The following is an 8754-nucleotide window of genomic DNA, read 5'->3' as shown; positions in this document are numbered from 1 at the left end:
TTTTCCGACGAAGAAGATGAATGGATCTACTTAGATCTGATATAGATCTACTCAGATCTACATCAGATCTGAGTAGATCTACACAGATTTGGTTAGACATCCGTCTTTCCCCTTCGATCTCTTTTTTTTTTTTTTTCTCTCTCTCTCTGCTATACACTTCTGTTTTTCTGTTCTAATGGAGAAAATTTTCGAATTCTGAACAAGCAGTTTTCGAGTTTTAGTTACAGGCGGTGAAAACTGTAAAATTTTGCAGTTTCAAATTTTTTTTTTGGTGCTGGAATGAATCATGGTTTAAAACTGTAAAATTTTGCAGTTTTATAACATTCTTTAGAACTGTAAAATTTTACAGTTTCATAACATGTTTTTTAATTTTTTTTTTTCCCGGCAATATTGTAGACATTCCGATGAGTCTCCAGCGACCGTTAAACGGAAGTCCGACGGTAGTAAGATGTGAACAGTGTCTATAAATTAAAAAAAAAAAAGGATTTTTTGGTAACAATTAAAAATGTGTTGGACTAATTGGTGCAAGTATTTTGTTTTGGGATTAATTGGATTTTGAACTTGTTACATGGGACTTATTAGTAAGTTCCCCTTAAATAAGTGTATTTTTTGACTTTTTATGAAATATGGGTTAGGTTTGAAGTGATGTATTAGAGACGTAATGTGACTTAAATAAGATGATGTGACTTAAATAAGATAGTGACTTTTTGACTTTTTGTCTTTTTTCAATCTTCCCAAACTAGGCCTAAGGTTTATTATAGAGTTTTTTTTTTTTTTTTTTTTGGTGATAATTTAAATGCGTAAATTTATTAAGTATTTTATTTTTATAAAAAAAATTATATTGATAGTTATTTGATTGGATTAAATTTTTATAAATAATTTATTTTAAAAATTATATTTATCTCCGATCAAATAACTATCGATATTCAATCAACGTGATTTTTTATAAGGATAAAGAACTCAACAATTTTTATACATTAAACGATTCAGATTATCGAAAAAAGACCCGTGATGTGTTCTCACGGGTCCAACAACACGTTCTAATTCGATCTCAGACTGGGAATAAGCCTGGCCTTAGGTTATATTTGAAAATTCACACAAACTAGTGTGTGAAAATAAATAGAGACCCATAATACTATATGCACTTTATAATGAAAATATATACATATTGTTGGCTACATATTTTGTATAAAACTAATCACAGATCGACACGTGGCAAGATGAGGGCAATACGGGAAGACAATTCAAATCTTCGATCGTAATCGTATACGTGGCAATTAGTATTGGTTTTTATAAGATCTGTGTAGCACTGAATCAACAAAAAGATGCAAAATGACGTGGCTTCAACGGTTATTCATATTTAAATTCCAAATCAGGAGGGAAACCTAAATTACAGATATGGCATAGTGGAGCTAACTATAAGGCAACATGATTAGCGATCATGGAAGGGCGATTCGACGGTTAGAAATGCAGTTCGACGGTTGTCATTGAGAAGTATAAATAGCAGAGAAGGCCCCATAAAGTGGCCCCAGACTCAGATCCAAAAAATAAATTTTATCTACTTTATTTTTCTTTCCAGTTTTTACATTTCTTGTTCTTTACATTTTTGTACTTCAAATTCATGTACTGCATTTCGTTCATAGGAGTAGTTTTCAAGTAACTTGTTGTTGTAAACCTCTACGAGGCTGATTTGGATCTTTGTAAGTCTTTCATTTTACTTAATGAAATGCTATGATTGTTCTTCATTTAATCATTGTTTTCTTAATTCTCCTAAATAAAGCCATTAGTAAAAGTCATCTTCATTGAGGCAGAAAGAACTAAAACACAATCGCCTGATAATTGGTTGGCAATTAATATTCTATAAGGACTGATTAATCCTTACTAGCACGCTCACAATTACAAGCATAACTTTCGAAAGCCAAAAAGCCAACATATATTTTTGGCACGTCCGGTGGGACTAATTGAAATGGCTAGACGTAGGAGACAAGGAGAAAATGAACGATTGGAAGAAGGCGTGGAATGAGAGGTAGAAATGCCTAATCCAGAGGATAATGTGATAACACATCATGTGGAAGCACCTATTTTATCAGAACCTATGGTCGAACAGACCAGCACTTCGGAATAAGTACCACATGTTCATAATATTAAATGAGGCCAAGGAATTGGACCATCCGCTGTTTCATCTACTCAGCCAATGAATCCATGGGGTGGCCTAGTAGATGCCATGGGACAGCAGTTAATGAACACAATGGAAATGTGGGCAACATCCTTTTTGGATCGAATGAATACTCATCAACCAACTAACACAAGGCATATAGAAGAAAATTCAAATGTCCCTCAGTAAAGATTGGCTAGAAATAAACAATCTATACAGAGTAATGGACATACTAATGGTCAAACTAGTAACCAAAACCATGAAAGACCATCACCTCAGTCTTGGTATGAGCCTCTTTCGAGGCCTGTGGCAAATCAAAATGCCTCCTTACTTAATAGTGAAGCCATGCAAATTGGTGGATATGGTCCAACACAAGAAAATGGCATAAGGATGTTTCCAAATCCCATGTTCGAAGCCATACTTGGCACAAGGGGGTTCACTAATCTTTTGTTCGAATTTGTACCCAGGGGGTTGGAAGGGTTTTTTGCAACTGGAAGAGACACAACACCCGTTCCAGCACCTTTCGTAGGTCCTTTTGCAAAACAGGCTCAAAGGGGTCACCCATACCCTCAAAAGCAGCCAGCACCACAGAGACAACCAGTCCCAAACATACCACCCTATGGACCAAGAGAACCCTAGGCACAAGGTTGTCCACCAAATCCTGTGTTTGTTCCTCCAGTAGTGGTTCAATAGGCACAAAATATGGTCTCTAGGGACCAAATTGCTGATATTGTTAGAGAGATGTGTGGACTAATGGCTCAGGGGATTCAAACTCCTATGTACAGGAAACTATACCCAAAATGGGTAGATACATGAATACCCAAAAGGCTTCAGGATACCTGACTTTGCCCTTTTTTATGGGAATGGAAACCAGTCAACGGTTGAACATATTGCTAGGTTCGCTGCTCAGTGTGGTAAGTTTACCAATAATGACTACATGAAGTTAAGATTGTTCCCAAATTCTCTAACTGGGGCAACCTTTGTATGGTATATTAACCTTACACCTAGCTCTATCCAAACTTGGCAACAAATGGAGGAGGCATTTCATGCCCAATTCTTCCAAACAGAGCCAGAAGTTTCTATGACAGATTTGGCAAGATTGAGTCAAAGGCTTGATGAGAAGGCTACTCAATTTATTGCCAGATTCAACAGAGCACGAAACAAATGTAGGATCATCTTACCAGAGCCTGAATTTGTGAGGTTGGTGAATGGTTTAGAGTTTAGACTTCAAAAGAAGTTTGACTCAACTGAGTTTAGAGACTTAGTGAAACTAACCTATAAGGTGTCTAGGTATGAAACATTACTAGAGGAAGAGCAAGATCGAAGTAATGCATCATACAAGACGTATTATAGAGATCCTAATTATGGGATTGATGCGGCAGAGATTGTGGGAAAAGAACCTGTGATCTGTGAGGTATTAATTCATAAAGATACAACAATAGATCAGAAGTTTAAAAAGAAAGACCTTCATAGGAAATACTCTTTCGATTTAACAAAGGCAGATGACATTTTTGATCATTTGCTTGCGGCAAACTTCTTGAAGTTATCAAAAGGAGTCAAAATTCCATCTCTAGAGGAACTTAAAGGAAAAGTGTATTGTAAATGGCATAATTCTTTATCTCACTTAACTAAAAATTGCATTATTTTTTGAGACAGGATCCCAGAGCAGATTTGAAAAGGAAGTTTAAAATTCCCAACTAAAGCAGAAAAGGCCATAGGGATTAACACTAATCCATTCCTAGAAATTGGAGAAGTGGCAACCAATGTTATTGTGCCAGACTTTTAGAACTTGTCCTTGAAAGAATTGGAAAATGTCAATGTGCAAATGCATGTTGCCAGCCAAACTACTGTCAAAACAGATGCTAGAAGTTTACTAGCTGTTAGGCAAGGCTTTGCAGGTCAGAAGGAAGACTTTAATGAAGAGGCACCGGATGATGATTCTTTAGAGGCAGCTGTCATGCAAAGAATGTGTCCTAGGTGTAGGTTTAAAGGGCTTCCGATTGATGGGAAGCAATATTATAAGGATGTGCAGAGACGTCCTAAACCAACCAGTGCCTATAATAAGAGGCCATATCCAGCTGGTACTAGGCAGTAGCCATTCATGACTGAGCTAACAGCCACCGGAATGCACTCCAAGGGTAAGAGACCTCTACATGAATTCAGACCACCCAACTATTACAGAATGAAGGGCAATCATCCTGAGAGGAGACTTGAAGTGAGCTCAAGTCATGAGATCAAAGCCAGAGATTGGCCCCCTAGACCAATCTCACACAAAAAGGAAATTGGCCACCGTCATGGAAGGCCTGAATTAGGCCCAAAACAAGGGGTTAGAACTAAGCAGCGGCCTTCACAGCCAACTTCGAAACTGGCTTCGAAGGAAGAAAGAGGTAGTTCGACAACTGGGTTAGTAGGTTCATGGGTACCTGGAGTTCTAAATTGGTTTGTCATGCAGAACAAACCTAGAGAAATGTCTACCCAAAGAAATGTTGTTGGAAACCTAGATAGGATGGTCAAACCTCATTTGGTAGCTCCAAATAATTGGGTGTTACTAAAGTATCCAAAAACAAAAGAACCAGATATGGTCCTAGTGATCTCTAGATCCCAAAGGAGAAAGATCCAACGAAGTACACTCAGTACTAGAAGGATCAGAAAGAAAGTGGAGAAAACTCTTCATTGGTCCAGCCAAAGGGCCAAGTAGAGGGAGAAAAAAAGTTTAAAGTTATGTCATAATCCAAAATCAACTCTTAAAGACAAGAGGAGTTGCAGCAAAGAGCAATTGGCCAAAGTTCATTCCAAACTGAAAGCCAAAGAGAGATCCAGTTTGGCAGGACTGGAAAAGGCTTTGATGGAAAGTGATAGTGAGACAGAGGAAGACGTTGGCCTAGGCCAAAGGAATGAGATGGTTGAGGAAGAAATGTTTAAAGCCATCGTGACTGAACAAACGTTTTTGGTTGAAAAACCAGCAGAAACAGACCATTCGAAGGAAGTTACGAGTACTAAAGTGCCAGAATGCAGCATGGAAGATATTTCTGAAATAATTGAACAAGTTGGCCATGAAGAGAAATAGGTACAGCCAGGCATTCGATTTGGCTTGTTTCCTCTAGTATCAGTGAATATGGTACATATACTACCATAAGAATTCCAAGCTGAAGATGAGAACCAAGAAGGTCAAGAAATTGACCCAATTCCAATTTCCAGTGAAGACTCACAAGTGAGTATGGTGCAAGATGAATCCGAAGTGGCCATACCAATGGAAACTGGAGATGAGAGTGAAGAAGATGTGATTATTAACCTCTCATACCGTTTTGAGTATCCCACGACATCCATGACACAGCATGTCAAACTCTTGTGTATCAAGGCCTTTTTCAATGGGATACAGATGAACCGAGTGTTGGTGGATAATGGGGCAGTAGTAAACCTGCTTCCGAAATCTTCTTTGAAGAAACTAGGAAAGAGGAACCCCAGACTAATCCCAACCAGCACAACCATTGCTGGTTTCGCTGGAGACAAACAGATGGCTTAAGGCATTTTGCCCATTAACCTAAGTGTGGGAACCAAGGATTGTATGACTGCATTCTTCGTTATTGACAGCAATGCTAAATATAATGCTCTACTTGGTAGGGATTGGATTCACACCAACAAGTGTGTGCCTTCCTCTCTACATCAGAAAATAATGATGGCCTTGCGCAGTGGAGAGACAGAGGAGATCAATGCAGATCCTCAACCCTTCATAACTTGTGCAGATTTTGCATAGGCCAAATTGTATATTGAAGGAGTGGCACCACTCAGTATACTAAGGAAACCTGATGGATCAGCCGAAGTGACGGCTGATGAGGAATTAGCACACCTGGAGCACTTAGTTCAAAAAAGTGCTGTTGAGGAGTTTGTCGTCAAATATGACAATGATGCCTGGTTGTAGGCAAAAAGATGGAACCCAGAAGGCAGATCTTTGGCTTTAATTAAATTCTTAGTATTGGATATAAAATCAATAGTCCAAAAGATGCAACAGCAAGAGGAAGAAGTCATGGGAATTGGCTGTAAGCAGGAGCAACAACAGGTCAGGGTTTTGGTTTTGGAAAAGTACTATGCATTGGACATTGAAACAAAAGTGCAGGAGATACAAGAAGAAGAAGCTTTGTGGACAGACTTTGTCTATGAGGAGGAGGGCAAAGATGTTGAATCAAAGAAACCGAAAGCAGGACAGAGCAATGAGATTGCTTCGAAGATAAAAGAAATCAAAAAAGAAGCATTAGTGAGTCCTCATATGCAAGACCCTTTAGAAGAAGTGAACTTAGGGAAAGGTTCTATACAACAGCCCACCTATATGAGTGCTTGGTTGAATGCTCTTAACAGGGACCAGTTGTTGGTGGTCTTGAAGAGATATAAAGATTGTTTTGCATGGTCTTATAATGAACTACTAGGATTGGATAGGTCATTAGTAGAACATAGGCTCCCTATGAGGCCTAACTTCAAGCCATACAAGTAAAAACCAAGAAGAATGAGTCCTGAGGTAATTCAGAAGGTCAAGGAGAAAATTCTTAGGCTCCTCAAGGCAGGCTTTATTAGGACAGCCAGGTATGTTGAATGGCTATCCAATATTGTGCCTGTAGTTAAGAAGAATGGTAAAATGAGGGTATGCATCGATTTCAGAAATCTGAATTTAGTAACTCCAAAAGATGAGTACCCTATGCCTATAGTAGATTTATTGGTGGACAGTTCAGCGGGGCATCAAATTTTATCAATGATGGATGGGCACTCCGGTTATAACCAAATCTGTATTGCAGAAGAGGATATCCATAAGACAGCATTCCGATGTCCTGGGAACATTGACACCTTCGAATGGGTTAAAATACCATTTGGTCTGAAGAATGCTAGGGCTACATATCAAAGGGCTATAAACACTATCTTTCATGATCTCATTGGAGGATACTTAGAGTGCTACATTGATGATATTGTAGTAAAATCCTAATCCATTGAGGAACATTTGTTTCACTTGGAAGCAGCTTTTGAAAGAATGAGAAAGTTCAAGTTGAAACTTAATCCTCTCAAATGTGCTTTTGGTGTATCAGCTGGAAACTTCTTGGGCTATGTGGTACACAAGAAGGGAATACAGATTAATCAGAACAAAGCCAAAACTATCATCGAAGCCAGACCTCCATCAAGTAAGAAAGAAGTACAAAAATTCCTTGGGCATGTTAATTTTCTTCAAAAATTTATTTCTAATACTGCAGGGAAAACTAAAGTATTTTCTTCATTATTAAGGTTGAAAAATGAAGAAGAATTTGTGTAGACAGCAGAGCATCAAACTTCTTTCGAAGTAATCAAAGCCTATTTGGCCAACCCTCCAGTGCTGATGCCACCAAAGGGTGATAAGCCCTTGAAGTTGTATATAGCCGCAGCAGAAGATTCATTGGGAGTTTTCGTAGCCCAAGACAATGAAGAAGGCAAGGAACAAGCTGTTTATTACCTTAATAGGTTTCTAAATTCTTGTGAATGTAAATATTTAGCTGTAGAAAAGCTGTGCCTTGCATTGTATTTTGCTATAATGAAATTAAGATACTATCTTTTGCCTACAACTGTCTTGGTAATTGTAACCACAGATTTGGTTAAATATATGTTATCTAGACCTATGTTGAGGGGAAGAATTGGCAAATGGATACTAGCTTTATCAGAATTTCATCTAGAATATGTCCCCCAAAAGGCAGTAAAAGGACAAGTTTTAGCTAATTTTTTGGTAGACCATCCATGTCAAACAGAAAACCAAGAGATAATGGAACTTGGTATGGTTAGTATTGAACCATGGCAAATGTGGTTCGATAGATCAAAAGCCAATGGTCTAACTGGAATTGGTGTGGTGATTAAGTCACCACAAGGGGTAGAAACCACACATGGTTTCAGAGTGGATGAAATTACTTGTTCCAATAATCAAGCTGAACACGAAGCTTTAATATTGGGACTGAAAATATTTATTGGATTACAAGCACATGCAGTTGACATATTTGGAGATTCTCAATTGGTAATTAACCAGGTGAAAAGGATTTTCAAATGTCAAACTGTAAGCATGTTGCCATACTATGTTGTTGCATTGTATTTACTATCTCAATTTCAGATAGCAAATGTAACTTATGTCCCCAGATTCTTGAATAATAAAGCTAATGGTGTGGCTCAAAAAGTTTCGAATTTCAAGAGAAAGGAAAACACTCAAAGGAACATAAGCTAAGCAACATATCATAAGGTAATACTACCTTTGAATAAAACGAATATGGTCTTAGAAGTCAATCATAATGATTTACAAGAACAAGATTGGAGGCATCCAATAATGCAATATCTAGCTAGCTTATATTCGAAAGCCAACAGAAAAATCAAATTGCAGTCTATGCAATACATAATGTATGGTAATGCTCTCTACAAAAGGGGGACAGATGGGTTATTATTGGAATGTTTAGGTCCAAAGGAAGCATTGACAGCCATGGCTGAGGTTCATGAAGGCATCTGTGGTGCTCATCAGCCTGGTATAAAGATGAGATGGCTGCTTCGAAGGCATTCTTACTATTGGCCAACCATCCTTAAGGATTGTATAGAATATGCTAAAGGTTGCC

Source organism: Camellia sinensis, chromosome 5 (assembly GCF_055761805.1).
Source record: "Camellia sinensis isolate YWXY chromosome 5, ASM5576180v1, whole genome shotgun sequence".
NCBI classification, from domain to species: Eukaryota; Viridiplantae; Streptophyta; class Magnoliopsida; order Ericales; family Theaceae; genus Camellia; species Camellia sinensis.
This window is presented reverse-complemented; position numbering follows the sequence as displayed.